The sequence below is a fragment of the Agelaius phoeniceus genome, chromosome 6 (assembly GCF_051311805.1).
Source record: "Agelaius phoeniceus isolate bAgePho1 chromosome 6, bAgePho1.hap1, whole genome shotgun sequence".
NCBI lineage: Eukaryota > Metazoa > Chordata > Aves > Passeriformes > Icteridae > Agelaius > Agelaius phoeniceus.
Window position 1 is genome coordinate 19456741 of NC_135270.1, and position 16644 is coordinate 19473384.

The following is a 16644-nucleotide window of genomic DNA, read 5'->3' on the forward strand; positions in this document are numbered from 1 at the left end:
GGATGCCAAAGTAATCTTGCAAGAATCAGGAAGGTGTTAGGCCCCTGCCCTGAACACACTCCTGCTAGCCCTGGCATCATGGCAGAGGTACATGGCATGAGGCTGTCAGGGGACTTCTCCAAAATCACAGAAGGAAGCCAAAGCAAAAGACAAGATGATGAGTCCCAAACCAAGGCTGTTCATCCAGTAAAGCCTCCTCAACAGCCAGTCCAATGAAGATAACATCTACATGCAGGGACAGAAAAGAGGCTGGTAAATGGGATGGAAGGGATCACCTACAGTGCCCCTACTGTGCTCCCTGAGATGCTGCTGAAGATCTGCTTCACAGCACCTGTGCAATTTCTTCTAGTTTGCAGAGGAGGCAAGTCCCACATGATAGAGCCAGGCCACTTCCATTTCTTCATCATCATCATCATCATCATTATTGATTCATCATTATAGTTTCATAATAAAAAAGGCTTCATATTTTCCACTGATGGCTGTATAAAGCTTTTGTACCTTAGTCACACAGAAGATGTTTAACCAGCACTGAGCAAGAGCTGTGACAAAAGTCACCTCTGCAGGCTACAAAAACACTTCGGGCATCTGAAGTGCCTACTGCATGCCAAAGAAAAGATAGCAGAAATGTTTTAGTGCAAACAATTCTAAGCAGCCACAAGGAGAAGTTTTTCTGATAATATTACTGAAGCAAAGGTGACCACATCTAATGTAATTTTACTTTTCCCATCCTGTTCATGCAATTGTTCAGGGATAGAAAGAAACATGGTGGATGAGGGACCATCCTCAGACACACTGTAACACAGAGAGCATCTGGAAGCTGAGGGAGGTAAGGAAATAGTGAGACATCTCTAGTCAAAACACTAAACCAGCAAGAGGAAGGTACAGAATCAGCCTGACAATGTCTCCTGTGCTTCCTGCCAACTGGACCTCATTATGTACTGTGAGAAAACTTACTCATGCAGCACATCAGTTTACCTTGGACTGAGAAGGAGAGACTTGCTTGCTTTCCCCAGTCTCTGCAGGTGATTCAGAGAACTGTCATTGCCAACTGGTATTTAAAGAACTGAGAAAAGTCTAATCCATTTGTGGCTCCCTCTCACTCATTTTCCCCTTTCTCCTTTTCCATTAAGAAAGGGCTGAAGGCATTTCTAAGTATGAAAAAAATGCTGGCTGAAGTCCACAAGACCACAGCACAGACCTTGGACTCCAGCCTCAATCACAAATTTTCCATCACCCTGTTGCTCTACATTAACCAAAACACAGGAGTTACTTACTCCTGTTATGTACCTCCAGGAGGGTCTTCTGCTGTTCTTTTGAAGCCAGTAAATGAACACTGTTCAGCAGCTCTACAAGGACAGAAGTAACACAACAAATCCAACCTGGCCAATAATCTTCGGTGGTAGCTTACATATCAAGGTATGGAAAGAAAGGAAATCATACCTTAACTTCACATGGCTTAAATCTGAAGGGGGGCTGCTTTACCTTTGTAGGACTTCATCTGCACTGGTATTTACCCATGCCTGCACCAGGGCTCAGCACATGGGGAGTATCAATATGGCAGCCATAGAGACGACGTTTTCTCCCTTCCTCCTCCAGTTCCTTTTCCGTTTAACAACTTGCTCAACACGACTCCTACTCTTATACAACGCTGCAGAAACATCACTGGCAAACTTCTAAGTCCTCACTTCCCAATACTGCCAAGCAAGGCAAAAAGAGATGCCTGAAGCTTTCTTAAGTGCTGCTGGATTTAATCAAAGCCATATGAAGATGGCCTGCTTGCCCTCCCAAAGCAACTGCAGCTCTCAGAAAAAGCATGTTGTCCCAAAACAGACAAATATACTGGAAACACAGCAGAGTGCCAGGAAATCAGAGTGCTCAGCCTCCCCCTTGGTTCCCAAACTTCCTTCTCACAGTGTCCAGCAGTCACTTGTCATAGGGCTCCTCCTCCCCAAGACACCACCAGGCTCCAGGCAATGCAGAGCATGGATGACACATGACAGCTGAGCTCCTCTGCCGCTTTCCTGCAGCTCCAACTTGTCCATCAAAATATGTATTTCTCAGTGCCACCACCCTAGCAGACCCTCTGTGTCCTTGGCCACGATGACTCCTTGCTTGTGGCAGACTGAGGTAGTGCTGCAGAAACACAATAACCTTTTGTTTCATCTAACGAAGCACACGAAGATTCACCAGAGTTTATAAAAAGGTTATGAAGGAAGGCAGCAGAGGACTGAGTGATACTGGGTGACTACAAAGATGGGGCATCCACAACTTTTGGAAGCAACCTGTTCCAGTGCCTCACCACCCTCATCACAGAAAACTTCTTCCTTATATTCCATCTAATATTCTCCTTGATACATTCAGCAGGAAGGTTTATTTAAAAGCTCAGTCCTCCCAGAGGGAAACCTCTCCTGGGTTAAGCAGGAAGCCAAACCCTGGCAGCACATACACAAAGCCATCAGTCAGCAGTGCCCCACAAAGGACTCTTCCAACACTGTAGCCTCCCAGAAATATTAATGCACTTAGCAATCCTTGCCACCCTTTTACATGGAAGGAAACTGAAGTAGTAGCAGGACATGTTCTACCAGGGGCTACACAGCTGCTCTTCAGCAAACCATGCCCACTCACACATGCTCATCAGCTCAACTGATCCAAAACTACCCTCTGCTGCCACAACAGGCAGTCTTGCCTTTTCTCTCCCCCCACTTCTACACACCCCAGTCATCTCTACACTACTGGAAGCCATCTCAGAAATAAGGAAGGGGAAGAATTTCTGGCAGGAGAACAGCCTGGGATCAGCTAAAGCTGATGAAAAGCATGACCTCAGAAAGATGGCAGAGTGTGGAAACCTAGATGAGGCTTCAACCCATCATATATTTGTGTTTGCACAGGGGTAAGTGATGTAAAATCAGTTTAACAGTTCCATTCACTACTGAGCATGCTCTGTCACTCCCTGTTGTAAAGACCCATTCAAAACAGCCCAGTGATTTGCCCTCTGAGGTCTCCAAACCAGGCTGATGCACCCAAACAGTAACACACCACAGCTGTGCAAGCCTTGCAGCTTACCAAGGCACCGCAGTAAAATAAAATTCCTCCAAGAGGATTGGGAATGTTTTTTGGGGGGGGAGAGGAGGGGGGTATTTTGTCACAGCTGAAGGGTGTTCTCAAATGGTTTCAAGAAGCAGAGGAGCAAGGACAAGCATATGCAAAGGATCTAGCAAAAGCTCTTAAGCAAAGCAGACAGCAGGAAGCTGAAAATAAATACGCAAAGCCCTTTGCAGCACCGAAGTTCAAATCCATCTGGATAGTTCTAAGGCTGTCACGGCAGCCCATAGAGGGGATTTTCCAATTCCTTGCAGAGAAACCCTGGAAAATAATGATGGAAAAGTAAAAGCACAGGCTCAAACTCTAAGCCAGACCTCCATCCCAACACGTGACCAACTTCAACAGCACCAGAGTGTGGAGGGAGGAGAACACAGCCCTGCATGGTCCCCTCAGGCAGCCTTGTCCCCAGCACTGGGAAGCCTGAGCCCCCTCAGCCCCACCCTGCCTCTCCTCTGGCACAAGTGTGGATGGGGGGGTTACAGCAGACACAGGTGCAGCTCAGGGTACCTATCAGAGGGGCTGCCAGCACCAGCATTCACATGCCAGCCAGTCACCTCACCTCCAACACCAGCAAGAGGCACAGTCCCCACCTAAAAAGTATGTGCTGCAAAGCTGCACTGAGTGGAGGGAACCAATCCATCAGCTTGCCCAGAGGCCCCATCCAAGCAACCCAGCAGCAGTCAGACAGAGTTCCCCAGCACTAGCTCCTTACAGAGGGGGAGGAGGTAGAGTAATCCTGCCTTGTTTTTCTGAGTTACACAACATTAGTCACATAGGCTTCTGCCCCAGGGCCCCCAGGCAAGCCTTGCCTTCCATGGTTGCTGTGTGCTCCCCCTGAAACTACCAACTCTTGACAGGAACAGACAAGCACAGTTCAAAAACTCACATTCGAGCCTCCTTTACACGCCTTTCACAGAAATACCCAGAGCTGCCCATCCACTTAACACAGTTCTATTTTTTCCCCCCACCAGAAAAAGCACCCAGTTACTCCAATTGAATTTCCATGGCATTAAAATCAATTGAGCAGCTACACATCTCCAGCTGACCCCTTCCCAGTTTTTCTGATAACTGTTACCACACAGACCACATGCACACCCCCAAAATATCCCAAAGCATCCTTAAGAAAATCATGGACTTTGTAATAAAGCTCAAGCTTTCACCTGTGCAGAAATGCATCTTAGTTTAAAAATAAATAAACAAACCACAACGGATCAATTCAGGTCAGTTTTTACCGAGAAGAGCTTCAGAAGTCAGCTGCAGCTTGGTGTAACCACAGAGCTCACGTGAGGCAGGACACACGAGCCATCACATCACACATCCAACATTCAGGCTGGGGACCTTCCAGCTGTCTGCATGCCACCTCCCAGCAGCAGGGACTTGGGGCAGAGCACGGCTCCTCAGCTTGCAGGGAAAAGCAGCTCATTGCACTCACCAAGACACCAGTGACCACTGATAACAGATGCAAGCAATGCCCACACCTGTTTCAAAGTAGAGATGAGCTGCCAAAGCAATCAAGCGAGCTGAGCCCTTCAGCTGCAGCTCCACAGAGCTCTCCTGGCCGTGCCACAGCTCTGCTTTCCCCACCGGCTTTGCAGCACCAGCAGGAATTACCCTGCAACACAGTTCTGCAAGCAGATGCCTGCAGCGGAAGCAGCCTCCGGTGCACAGCCTCTTTGCTCATTTGAATTTGCAGTTTCTTGAAATCAAACAAGAACAGCTAAATTCATTCTCTCTGAGCTCTGGCAGGATACTGGCTAACCCAATCTTTTCATTTCAGTCTGCCATTTCCAGCAGTAGAAACATTGTTTGAGCCACAAACTAAAGACCAGGGATGCATTTCCCAGGGGCAAATACCCCTCCTGCCCAGCCTCTCTGGGGATGGACCTCTCAGTCCATTCAGCTGTTCCCATGCCAGATCCAGCACCCTGCTGTAGGTGATGTGCAGTCTCCCAAGTACTGATCTGCTTGGATATGCCACAGGATGAGGTCAGTGGAAATTCAGCTGGCATCTGTGCCTAAGGCAGGAAAGCAGTAAGGGAAGAGATCCCTATAAAATCCAAAGACAAAGACCTAAGACAAAAAACCTTAAAAAACTGTTTCCTTGGACACACAGGAGGCTGATAACAGCCCCCTGCCCCTTCTCCCTCCTGTTCCCTCCAGTCTGCTGGAGGGAAAAGCTCTGGCTGCCATGAAGCCTCTGCCAGCCATCTGACTGAGTGCTGGGACACAAGAGGGTGAGATGACAACAATTTCCATCCAGACTTTCAGATGTTAAAATCATGGCAAGGGCAAGGCTGCAGGAAAGAAAACTCCCTGAGTTCTCACAAGTCTATAGAGGGCTAGAACAACTGAAGGGATTTATAGGCCAGCCTGAAAGCACACACACACTTGCTGAGTCCACCCCTTGTATTGACACATGTATGGTGCAATTTTTTCCACAGAAACTGGATTACAGCACCCTACTTTAGGAGGTGACTAATCACATCAACTGGAAACAAGTTCAGCCCCTTCAGTGGTTAAGATCTTGTGAAGCTTATTGGTTTTCTCAGCTATATGTTATATATGCCCCCTTCCCACTCTGAATTCAAGCTCAAGTTCTACCTGTGGCACCTCATGGCATCTTTCTCTCACAGCATGGGAAGCCCTGAGCAAACCCCAGCCAGATCTCTTTACCACACAGAGGTATCCAAGCACAGCCATCAGGTCACCCCTGCCAAGCCTGCTGGGGGATTGACACCATAAGCTTAGGGCAGGCAGAAGGACAATGCACCACGCTCTCTGCTCAGCCTCCAGACATTTGGAGCATCTCTGGGAGGTCAAGTGATGGTCCCACCAGCCCTTTATCCAAGGGAACCACATGGTGGGTATCTGTCTACCATAGCTACTGTCAGCCTGGTCAGCTCTGCAGCAAACCTGATGGGAATGCAGATGTGGCTCAAAAATATGTTGGTAAAGAAAAAAATCCAGTGCCAGGCCACCTAGACTGGCAGCACCAAGGTGGCTCAACCGTGTATCTAGGCCACAAGGGCCACCAAACAAATTAATGCCCTGCAGGTCAGATACAGGTTTCCCAGTGAAACTTATACAGCAAGTCAAGGAGCAAAGCAAATAGCAAGGTTTTGAACTAATTTCAGTTTATCTGGTTACCATCATAAGCAGCAGCAACAGCACAGGTAACACTTCTGACCCACTTTGTTACCACCAGAGGAACGAACACATTACATCCTTCCTGATAAACCCCCCCAGTCATATATCAACACTGTCATGATCACTTTTGACTCATGGAACTGAAGGGGGAGGGAGGAGAGATACTGTAAGTACAAGGCACCACAGTTTTTCAAGAAACTGAATTTCTAAATATGCAGGTCATTTTCCTACCTGCTCCTTCATCTACTCTGTATTGAAATGTTTGACAGGACACATAACTCACTATCAGTGCTACCATGCTCTACTCAAGCCCATCAGATGACAGAGCTTTAAAGAAGGAAAGGAGACAGTCAAAAAATTTAATTTGGGGTGAGAAAACCACACTACTAAGCTAAAACTTTTGTAGTCAGCTATGATTCAAACAAGTTTTTTTTAAAGAGCAACTGCAGTAGCTCTGACTGATACAACATCCGGCCACAGCGGTGGTGAGTGGCAGATATGGCTCTCACACGCATGCCCCTCACTGATTAATGAACAGCACTGTAGGCTAGGGGAGGCAGGAGATTTAAAAACTCAGGACAATCTGCTTTTGATCCTGATTTCTGGTGAGTGAATTGGCCCACAGCATGTTCATGAAGAAGGCAGGCATGTTTGCACAGCTGCTGCAAAGAGAAGTAAGAGATGCAGGAGCAGGCTGCAGACTTAGGCTGCTGTCCCAGCTGCTCCTAGGTCACCAGCAAAGCACACACCTCACTTTGCTCAACCAGCCACTCTCCCCACACCTCCTGCAACAAGAGGCACCAGCAAGCTGCTGAACACACCAACAAACAAGCATTTTGAGCAAGCTGGCTTTAGTTCTGCTGTCAGGACTCCAGCAGGGGCTCAAGTCCTACCTAAGGAGATCAGATACCCAGTGATGGACACTCGGGCAAAGCTGGAGTGATGGGGACATAAAAGGGGCTGAGCATCCCCAGCACCTCCTTCTTCTTCACTGAACTTTTTTTCCCTACCTTGGACTGATGACAAGGAAAATCCTTCATTAAGCTCCAAAAGATGAAGCAAGTAATTTGTTTGCTTGAACTTTGGGGTACCATAGCACTGGGGCTCACTGGCACTCTGAGCTCCCACCCTGTCAGACACAGCTGCTCAGCTGCTGCCTGCAGCACAGGAACTCCTCTGCAGAAAGCTGAATGGTGCTGGCTCCTGCGTTTGATTTCCAGGATCCAAGCCACAAGGAGAGCTAAAAATGTCCCAATTAACCATTTCTTTTCAACACAAGACTTGATGATGGTGCCACAAGGGTATTATACAACTGCAAACAAGAAGAGGTGATCTGCAAATCAAACTAAGAAAAGTGAGAAGTCAGAAAAAAAATTACTTCAAAAAGAAATCAAAGCAAGTTAGCCAGGACTGTGAGCTCTGAATTCAAGCATGGACCTCATGGCCAAAAATGTAGAGAAGCTTGTGCTACTTGCAGTTGTGGTGGCTGGCTCTGAGGTGCTTGCAAGCTTTCTGGTGTGACACACAAAGGGTATATAATTTCTGTTCTGCACTGATTATACACAGAGAGCTCGTTCTGGCCAAAGCCCATTCAAGCTGTCTCCTGGATCAGCTGGCTGCTTAGCGTGGTGCCATCCTGCATGTCAGGAGTTAAGCAGGAAACTTTTATTCCCTGTAAAACCCATTGCAGAGAGACAGCTACACTCTAGAACTAAGGATTTCCTCACATGAAGATTTAGCAGCAGATTTTTTTATCACTGCCCAGTTTTTGCAGTGACATGTAGACTTTAAACAGGGTCTGTAGGTAATACTGGAGTACATTACTCACAGCACTGCACCCGGGAGAACCAGCAAATCATCTCCATTTGAGCCAAAGCGTTAGCTTTACCGTGGAATTACATTTATCTCTCTGGCACTAGGCTCTCATTAATGGAATTACCAGGCAGGCTGCTTCAGACTTAACACTTGAGAGAGGCGGGCTGGGATGGCTCCGCTCCAGCCTCAGCCCGCAAAGCCGGCACTGTTTCTCCATCCTCCAGTGAGCTGCCGCCCGAACGAGCCCGACCCCGTGACGAGAGGCAGGGAAACAAAAGGAACAACCCCGAACTGTCCAGGGCAATCAATATCTTTCTAGGAACATCCAGGCTTCTCGCCAGCTTTCTTGCAACCCCGATTTAGCTCTTCTGCAGTGCAGAGGGGGATGGCACGCGCAGGAGCAGCCGGGCGGGATGCGGAGCCGGCTGGCACTCGGGCAGACACTTAGGGACAACCTACACCAGTCCCTCTACAAATACCTTAAGCTGAGGTGCCAAAGCAAACCCACAGCTACAGAGAGCACCCACCCACCTAGAAAATCAGAGCAAGCACTCCAGTCTGAATATTTGCTTCAGAAATACCCACTGCTGCTTCAAACAGGGAGGTGTATGGTAGCAAACCAGCCGAGACTGCTACGCTCAGCACACGAGAGTATCTTGCACATTCTAGAAATCTGCCTTCCACCACACAGCAGCTCTTGCAGTGCCATGCTGAGCTATCTGCAGCGTGGCATGAACCAGCCCCTTAAAGAATCCCTGCACTACCCAGTAAAATGGACAACTGGAATGTCCCAGGCTGCCGAGAGCTGAAGGGGATGCAGCAAGCAACCTCCCCCAAAGCTGCACTGAGAGCTCTGCAACTTCAGCATCTGTGGGGGCTGTTCTTTACACAGAGCAGCTGTAGGCTTCTTTAGGTGGTACCTTCCCAGTCACCAGCAAGGCAACTTCTATAATCTCAGCGTGGATGGAGCACGAGGACAAAACAGATCCACCAAAACCTGAACAATACTTGCCTAGCATTGTTCAGGAGCACAGCTCTGCCAGAGCAAGTGGAAGACAGAAGGGGGAAAGCAAGCACAAAGTTTATTTATTTGCAGAGCACAGACATATCCTCAACAGCTTGAGCTGTGGGAGCTGAACTACTCTCCCCATAATTAAAATGAAGGAGAAGAAAGCACAGGAATTACTCCAGCATGATTGTGAAGGACTGACAAGCTTTGAGTTTCAAAGTCCACCTTAACACACATTCTTTGCAGTGATTTTAGTTCTAAAGAAAAGGAGAAAAGAGGTTTTGCTGTGGGAAAAGCTGCTGTACAACCCCGTTATTAAACCAAACAAGGCACAAATGAGGGAGGGCTGTGGCTGGGGTTGATGAAGCAAGGCTGAAGACAATCCTCTTTTCCCCCTGCCCCTGCATTTGCTCTGCCAGGAGCTCCCAGCAACATGATTCAGAGGCAGACTGCCCCGTGACAGGAAAAACACATATAACACCCAGGCGGTGAAACCTCACATCTGAGAGCATCTATGCAAAACACAGCCTGAAACACATTTTCCAGCTCCACAGAGCCAGCTTGATACTTAGCAAAGCCAAGCTGGTGAAACTCTGTTGTGTGCATTGAAGGTAAGATTTCTCAGCAGGAGAGACTCTCAAGCATCTCCTGGTTTACTCCATATCAGAAAAAAGGAAAAAAAAAAAAAAAAAAAGAGAAGCCTGGGGTAAGATTGTGGGGTTCTGCAGCTCAGGACGATGTAAAAGAGACAGGAGAACACAAGAAAAAAAAATTACAGAAGTGCAGTGCTCTCCAGTGTGGCACCCAGGGGAATAGCTACAAAAACTACTTTCTTTTCAAAAAAAACAGTAAGGGTAAGGAGCCATCAAAATTATGAGTCAAGCTCCAAGATAAGAAATCATACTGCTGGATGGGTGCGGCTGCTCGCTTGTTTGGTTGCTGTTGGGTTTTTTCTTCAAGATAAACATGTCTTTCAGAACATGTTTGTTGGCCAATCTTCTCTCTGACAAAAAAAAAAAAAAGCCCTACACAGAAGGAAGCTCACAACCGTGAAAACGATAAATGAGAGACAGGAGAGTTTCCGAAGAGCTCTGAGGTCATGCTTCACCAGCCCTTTAAAGTAAGATGCAACACATCAAAAAGAACAAAAGAGGAGTAAATTTAAAATTCCAAGTATTTCAATAAAATATCATTCAGAGAACCTATTAAGCAAACTCTGGAAGAAGCAGACCTCATTCACAGAGCCCAAAACCTGTCAAGTAAAATAAATAAAAAATGTTTTGCACCTATTTCATTTGCAAAGCTGTTGATATATAGGAGTGTTTAATCAGAAATTCATAGTCTGGAGGAGGATAGCTCAGCAAATTCATCCAGAAAAAGTAACTTGTATCTCACAGGCAGAACTAAGGCAAATCCCACAAGAAGGGTGAAATATTGAGCAGAGAATGGTTTTGAAACCAATGGAATGATGGCTTGAACACAACCAAGGTAGAAGTAGAAAAGTACTGCAGGAAAGCAACGTGTAAAGCACCCAGGAACTCGAGAGAGCAAAAGCCATAGCAAGTCCCATCACTTTCACCAAATTCCCTGCTGCTCAGTGAATTGCAGTGACTTGGTGACCAGGATCAGTGCCTGCAGCCTGGCCAGCTCAGCACGGGACTCTGCTGCTCTCCACATAGCTAGGCGTTAAGCAGCCACCACCAAGGTTATACAACAAAGTTATTCTGTAATCACTTCGGTTCAGAAAGTATTTTGCACTGGCCATCAACGCTTTTTGGGTTTTGTCTTGTCTGACACAAAGAACATCAAAGGGGAAGAAAAGTGATTGAGCACAAGGCAAGATATTTACCAGAATGACAGGTTTTTAACTGAGTCCTGGATATTGCTACTGCTGAACACAGCTTTAATTAAACACTGCAAGCCCACCAATAGCTTTGTCTTCCTCAGCATAGCATTTGCAGAGAAATGACCCAATGCTCTCACCTGCTTTGCTATGCACCCCTTGATTGAGGGCATCTCCTTTTCCTGCATCCAAAATGGGCACCAAAATCCCATCTGGTCAGTGCAGCTCCCCAGAAGACTCCAGCACATGCCCCCATCTGCCATTTCAACAGGCACCTGAAGTTCCCTGCTCAAGAGCGAGCATCTCCTTCCTTGTCCAGCAGGGAAATTGCTGCCTTTAACTCTACTCCAGCTGGAGCACAAGAGCAAACGGAACCATTTCTTGGAGAAAAAGACCTCACGATTCACCACGGTGCCAGATTTCACTTCTGTGGGTGTTGTTTCCAAAGGAGACATTGCAGGGCAAGGCGGGGAGAACCAACTGCCCGCAGCAGGTTTGCTCACCCAGGCTCTTGGGCATCCCGGCTGTCCCAGCCAGGCGCAGGGACCCAGCCGGATGTCCCAGCATGGATGGCAGCCAGTACCGGGGGCTCCCGGGCCGCCCAGCCAGGCCGAGCGTCACCCCGAGCCCCCGCAGGGGGAGGTGCGGGCTCGGTGCCCCGAGGGCCGTGAGGAGCTGCCGGGCAGGCGAAGCCTCCCTGGGCAGTAACCGGGCTCATCCGGGCAGCTCCTGCGCCCTTCATCGGCTGCGGGGGGGCGGGATGGGGGCTCGATATTTTATGGGGCGGGGGGTGAGGGGGTTTGTTTGGTTGTTTCGTTCTGTTTTGAGCTCAGCGCAGCCCCGCCGCGACTCAAAGACCAGCCCAGGCCCTGGCAGAGCCCGTGCCGGGCGCTCCAGCCCCTGCTCTGACCTCCACACGCACCGCCGCCCCACAAACACAGCCGTACGCATCCTGCCCGCCAAACACAGAGCCCTTCGCAGCCCCTCACCATTCCCGTTCCCACTGCCATCTCGTTCCCGTTCCCATTCCCTTCGCGTTCCCGTTCCCACTCCCTTTCCCGCCCCGTTCCTGCTCCAGGTCTCACCGCGGGGCGCATCCTCCGCTCTCGGTGCGCGCCCAGCCCGGCCCGCCGCCGAGCCCCGGCCGTCGCGCTCCCGCGCAGGCGCACTGAGACCCCCGACCGGGACGTGGAACAACTGGCGGCGCACGGCGTCTCGCGAGAAGTCAACATGGTTGCACTGGGCGCTCCAGACACTGCCGCGGGGAATTAGCTCAAATGGTAGAGCGCTCGCTTAGCATGCGAGAGGTAGCGGGATCGATGCCCGCATTCTCCAGCTACTTTTCGTGCCCTCAGTTGCCAGCCCACCGCCTGCTTCCACTGCAAACCGCAGCAGTAGTGCTTTTGCCTTTTTAAATCCCTCATGTTATTTGCTTCCTTGACATTTTTAAAGACCACAGAATATGCCGAGTTGGAAGGGACGCACAAGGATCATCGAGTCCAACTTTCGGCCCAGCACAGAACACCACAAGAGGCACACCCTGTGCCTCAGAGCATTGTCCAAACGCTTTTTTAACTCTGTCAGGCTTGGTGTCATGACCACTTCCCTGGGGAGTCTTTTTCAGTGCCCAGCCACCCTCTGGGTCAGGAACCTTTTTCTACTATCCAGCCTAAACCTGCCCTGACACAGCTTCAGGCCATTCCCTTGGCTCCTGTCACTGGGCACCAGAGAGAGGACATCAGTGTCTGCCCCTCCTCTTCCCCTCACAAGGAAGCTGGAACTGCACTGAGGTCTCCCCTCAGTCTCCTCCAGGCTCAGCAGAGCGAGTGACCTCACCTGCTCCCAGTTACACAGATACATTTGCCCATCCCATGCTTAAGGCAGGCAGAACACTGCCTGTGTATTCCTGGCAATCCAAGAGGGTCTTTTGTTTCCTTACTGAACATTGGACAAGGCCACAACAGTGAGCAGCACCCACTGCATCCAGTTCTTCCCACACACCTCTGGCCCCATCCCTCCCTCTCTCATCCCACCCAAGAGCAGGAAAGAATTTAGAGATCCCTTCACCTCAAGGCCTCTGCTAGAGCCAAAACACTTGTTTGTAAATTTAGGAAGAAATCAAAAAACCTCAAGGAGTCATTGATGTAGGTGCCATTTATTTAAAAAAAGGTCAAGAACTTGCTCCCTGAATTTATCCAGGTGCAAAGTTCAAGCAAGTGCTTCACATTCTGCTCCTATTCTACTACAACAAGCCACAACAAACAACCAAAAGCTTTTAAAAAAAGACAAGCTGTTTTTAAAAACTGATGGTGTATCATGGAAAAGAAAACAGGATCACACTCAGCTGGCAGGATTTCCATCCCTACCACAAACTGAACTGGGAAGAAAACAATTCTGAGCACTTTCCTCGGTTACATGCATAAGGAAATGACCTTTCTGGCAAATTTCAATGACAAAGAATGAAAGTCAGCTTTCAGCTGCTCACCGACCCCAGCCTATACCTGAGGAGACTCCAAAATATCCCACCCCCATGCCTTTGCAGCAAATTAATTCTGATCATCCAAGGAAGAACCGGATTAAAGAGAGGATGCAGTGGGGTTTTTTATGGCACAAGTCTTATGGGGAGCAGCTGAGGGAACTGGAGTTGTTTAGCCTGGAGAAAAGGAAGCTCAGGAGACCCCATCACTTCTACAACTACCTGAAAGGAGTTTTAGTGAGGTGAAGGGGTCTCTTCTCACAGGTGATAAGTTACAGGATGAGTGGAAATGGCCTCAAGTTGTGTCATGGGAGGTTTAGATTGGATATTAGGAAAAAAAGTATTCTCTGAAAGGATAGTCAGGCATTGGAACAGGCTGCCCAGGTAAGTGTTGGAATCCCCATCCCTGGAAGTGTTCAAAAGGCATGTGGATGTAACTCTGGGCTATGGTTTAGTGATGAACACAGTGATGCTGGGTTAACAGATGTACATGATCATTTTGAGGTCTTTTCCAACCATCGCGACTCTAGGATACAAAGTGATTTTTTGGGGCACGAATACCCATGAATTCTCATGGGTATTCTCATGGAGACTAGAGAGACATGTCTCTACTGGCAGAGGACATCTACTATTCCTTTCTGCAAACAGGCAGTGCTAACGGGCAAACTGAAGTCTGAAAACCAGATAAGTGTATGGTTGTTGGGGTTCTTTTCACTTCAAGATTTCATTCTTGCCTTTTAAAGCTGATTTAAACTTACACTTCTGAGTCCTGTACAAACTAATGAAATAACCAGCTGTCCCTACCGTGGCCTTCAAAGTTTCAGCAAATTATTCAAGTCTTCCTGTACAGCAGGATTTAACAGGAAAGTGAAATCCATTTCAGTCTCCCATTTCATCAGCTGCTGCACAGCTGGCATGAAAGAGACTGCGCTGTGAAATACACCTGTGTTTCTGCTCTGGTCCTCTCATTTTCCCCTCTAGCTGTGGCCCCATCCCAGCCCTCAACCCCTGCAATGTCTTGGTGACCAAGGGCAACTTCGGGATGAGGGAAAACCAGAGGACCATTGGTCTGGTCAAACTGATGCTGCATCGCCCTCTGCAGACGGGCAGGCAAACACTGCGGCAGGCTGAGACAGAAGATGAAGAAGAAAAGCAGGGATGTGAGAAAAATTCCTCTGACAGTACTTTTTCTGCAGATGTGTTGGTTGATGAACATATCTGGGAAGCTCCATTTTTTGGGGGCTCCATTTTCGCTGGACCCACTGTGAAAGGCTATATCCACAGGGATAAAGTATTACACATACAGCACTATTTCATTATAATGCTCTCCACTCCCCAATAAACAAAACCAGTGCAACATGGAAACAACAGCTTTTCTTTTACAAGAACAAGGCGACCACATCAGAACAGCAAGAATTTCCTCCCTAATGGTTTTCTTGTGGGAATCTATAATGAGCTGCCACAGTATGGAACATCCATATGTGTGTGTGCACACATGCAAGTCAGGGTGAGCTATTCCCTGTATTTGCTGAAAAACCCAAACCTTGCTCAGCCACCCCACTAACAGCTTGCTACCAACACATTGACCTCCTTTTTTTTTTTTTTTTTTTTGCTCCTGAGGCATCACTTAAGCCACAGTGTCAGGTTCTCCACTCTAGCTCCACAAATACTTTGCTCCCCAGTGCTTAATCAGCCCACTGACTCTTCAGGAATGACCTAGGTTTTGCATTTCCTCACCCTACAAAGCCTTACTTCAAGTTTGCACACAAGCTCAAGGAACAAATGGCTTCCAGCAATGGATCAAGTAGGATATAAACAAATCACTCACTGCAACAAATGGAGCTGGGCACATGCTTACAGCTTGCTGTTTTGATCTCCACAGCTGAATTTATGGAATGAATTTTCTGGTAGGGATCACATAGTCAAGTTAGAAAAAGATCTGTCACTACTCTTAGAAGTTTATTGTTGCTAATTACCATTAAGTATATGCACAGAGGCATCCTAAGAGCAGAGGGGACAGAACAGGAAACTGCTAGAAGGGGAAGAGGCAGAGTCTTCAGTTTACACTAATGGGCTTAATTTAAGTATTCTTTTGTAAGTTTACTCTAGGGTTATGTGCATAAATTTAGTTTTACAATGAAGTCATCTTAAATGCAGAAACACATCTCAACTTCCTCAGATCCCAGGACAGAAGACCTGCACTTCATTCTTTCATGCCAGCTGTGCCCAAAGGCAGCAGGGGCAAGATGGGCATCACCGTGCTCTCTCTCCCTGCTACAAAGACCGAAAGAGGGAGAGGATCTAAAAAAAGAGGAGATAAATTTGAATGAACTCAGAAAGGATAATGGGAAACTGTGATAAAGAGGGGAACACAGGGCAGATGTCACTGCCACACTCCTGAAGGCATCTTTAAGGAATCAGCCTGAGTCTGTACAAATAACCAAATGGGCATGCCTTCCATGCCAGGAGTCTTCCACTGTTTCTGTGGCAAGACACACACAGGTATTTCTTACTGGTGTTTGCTGTTGGCTTTCTCAGCCCCATTTTGTATCATTTCCTCTGGATCTGTGTGTATCTTGATGAGCAGGATGGCCTGTCCTGCTTGCTGGGGAAAGGACAATAGATTTTTCCAGAGATGCCTTTTGTTGTCCCTGCAGTGAGAGCAGCCAAAGGGTTGACAAGGAGACAGAAGCACATAACCTTTTGGCATGGCTATTTGGCCTATAAATCTAATATTTCACCAACACAGACTAGAGTGTATTGGGTGCTTTGCCCAGGGCAGGAGGTCTACAGAAGGCACACATGACATGAACCTCTCTGAAAACTCTAACAAACACTGGACTTTGTCCTTTAGAGACTCCTGATAAGTGCAGTGAAGCGGGAACCAAGAGCAGAGAGATGCCAGCAGTGGCTGGATAGGTAATTACACCTTTGCTGTTGGGCTGAATGACAGGCATTGACTTCAAATTGCCTGATTGACTGGGAGATCTCCTGTCAGCATAAACTTTCTTCCTAACACTGGTGGTCTTCCTGAAAGCATCATGCCAAGCAAAAAGGGCAGAGACATCCTGCACCAGCCTCAGCATCCCCTCCATTTGCCTGCCAGGGAGCATCCAACAAACACCAAAGCCAGGAGCTCAGGCCATCCCCAAGATCTTGCCTGTGCTTCAGCAGGTTTCAGGTCAGACCCAGAAGCACGAGGACTGTTCTAGCAAATTCTTTGTGTGGAGTCCCCTGAGAGAGAATAGGGAA

General features: G+C 48.0%; 1 protein-coding gene and 1 non-coding gene across 4 annotated transcripts in view; one reads left to right on the forward strand and one right to left on the reverse strand.

Annotated features, from left to right (window-relative positions):
• Positions 1 to 12107, reverse strand: part of LOC129121247 (uncharacterized) — a 77573-nt gene extending 65466 nt beyond the window's left edge. Inside the window, exon 1 of one of the 3 annotated variants that reach the window (XM_054634378.2) lies at positions 12002 to 12107. The gene's annotated coding sequence lies outside the window, so the exon portion shown is untranslated. Of the gene's footprint in view, positions 1 to 11056; positions 11266 to 12001 lie in introns of those variants that run through there. The other 2 variants (XM_054634381.2, XM_054634377.2) reach the window with 2 other exon arrangements.
• A 71-nt stretch (positions 12108 to 12178) lies between these two features.
• Positions 12179 to 12251, forward strand: TRNAA-AGC (transfer RNA alanine (anticodon AGC)). The gene has a single exon. It is a non-coding gene; the product is annotated as a tRNA-Ala (tRNA).
• The last annotated feature ends 4393 nt before the right edge of the window (positions 12252 to 16644 follow it).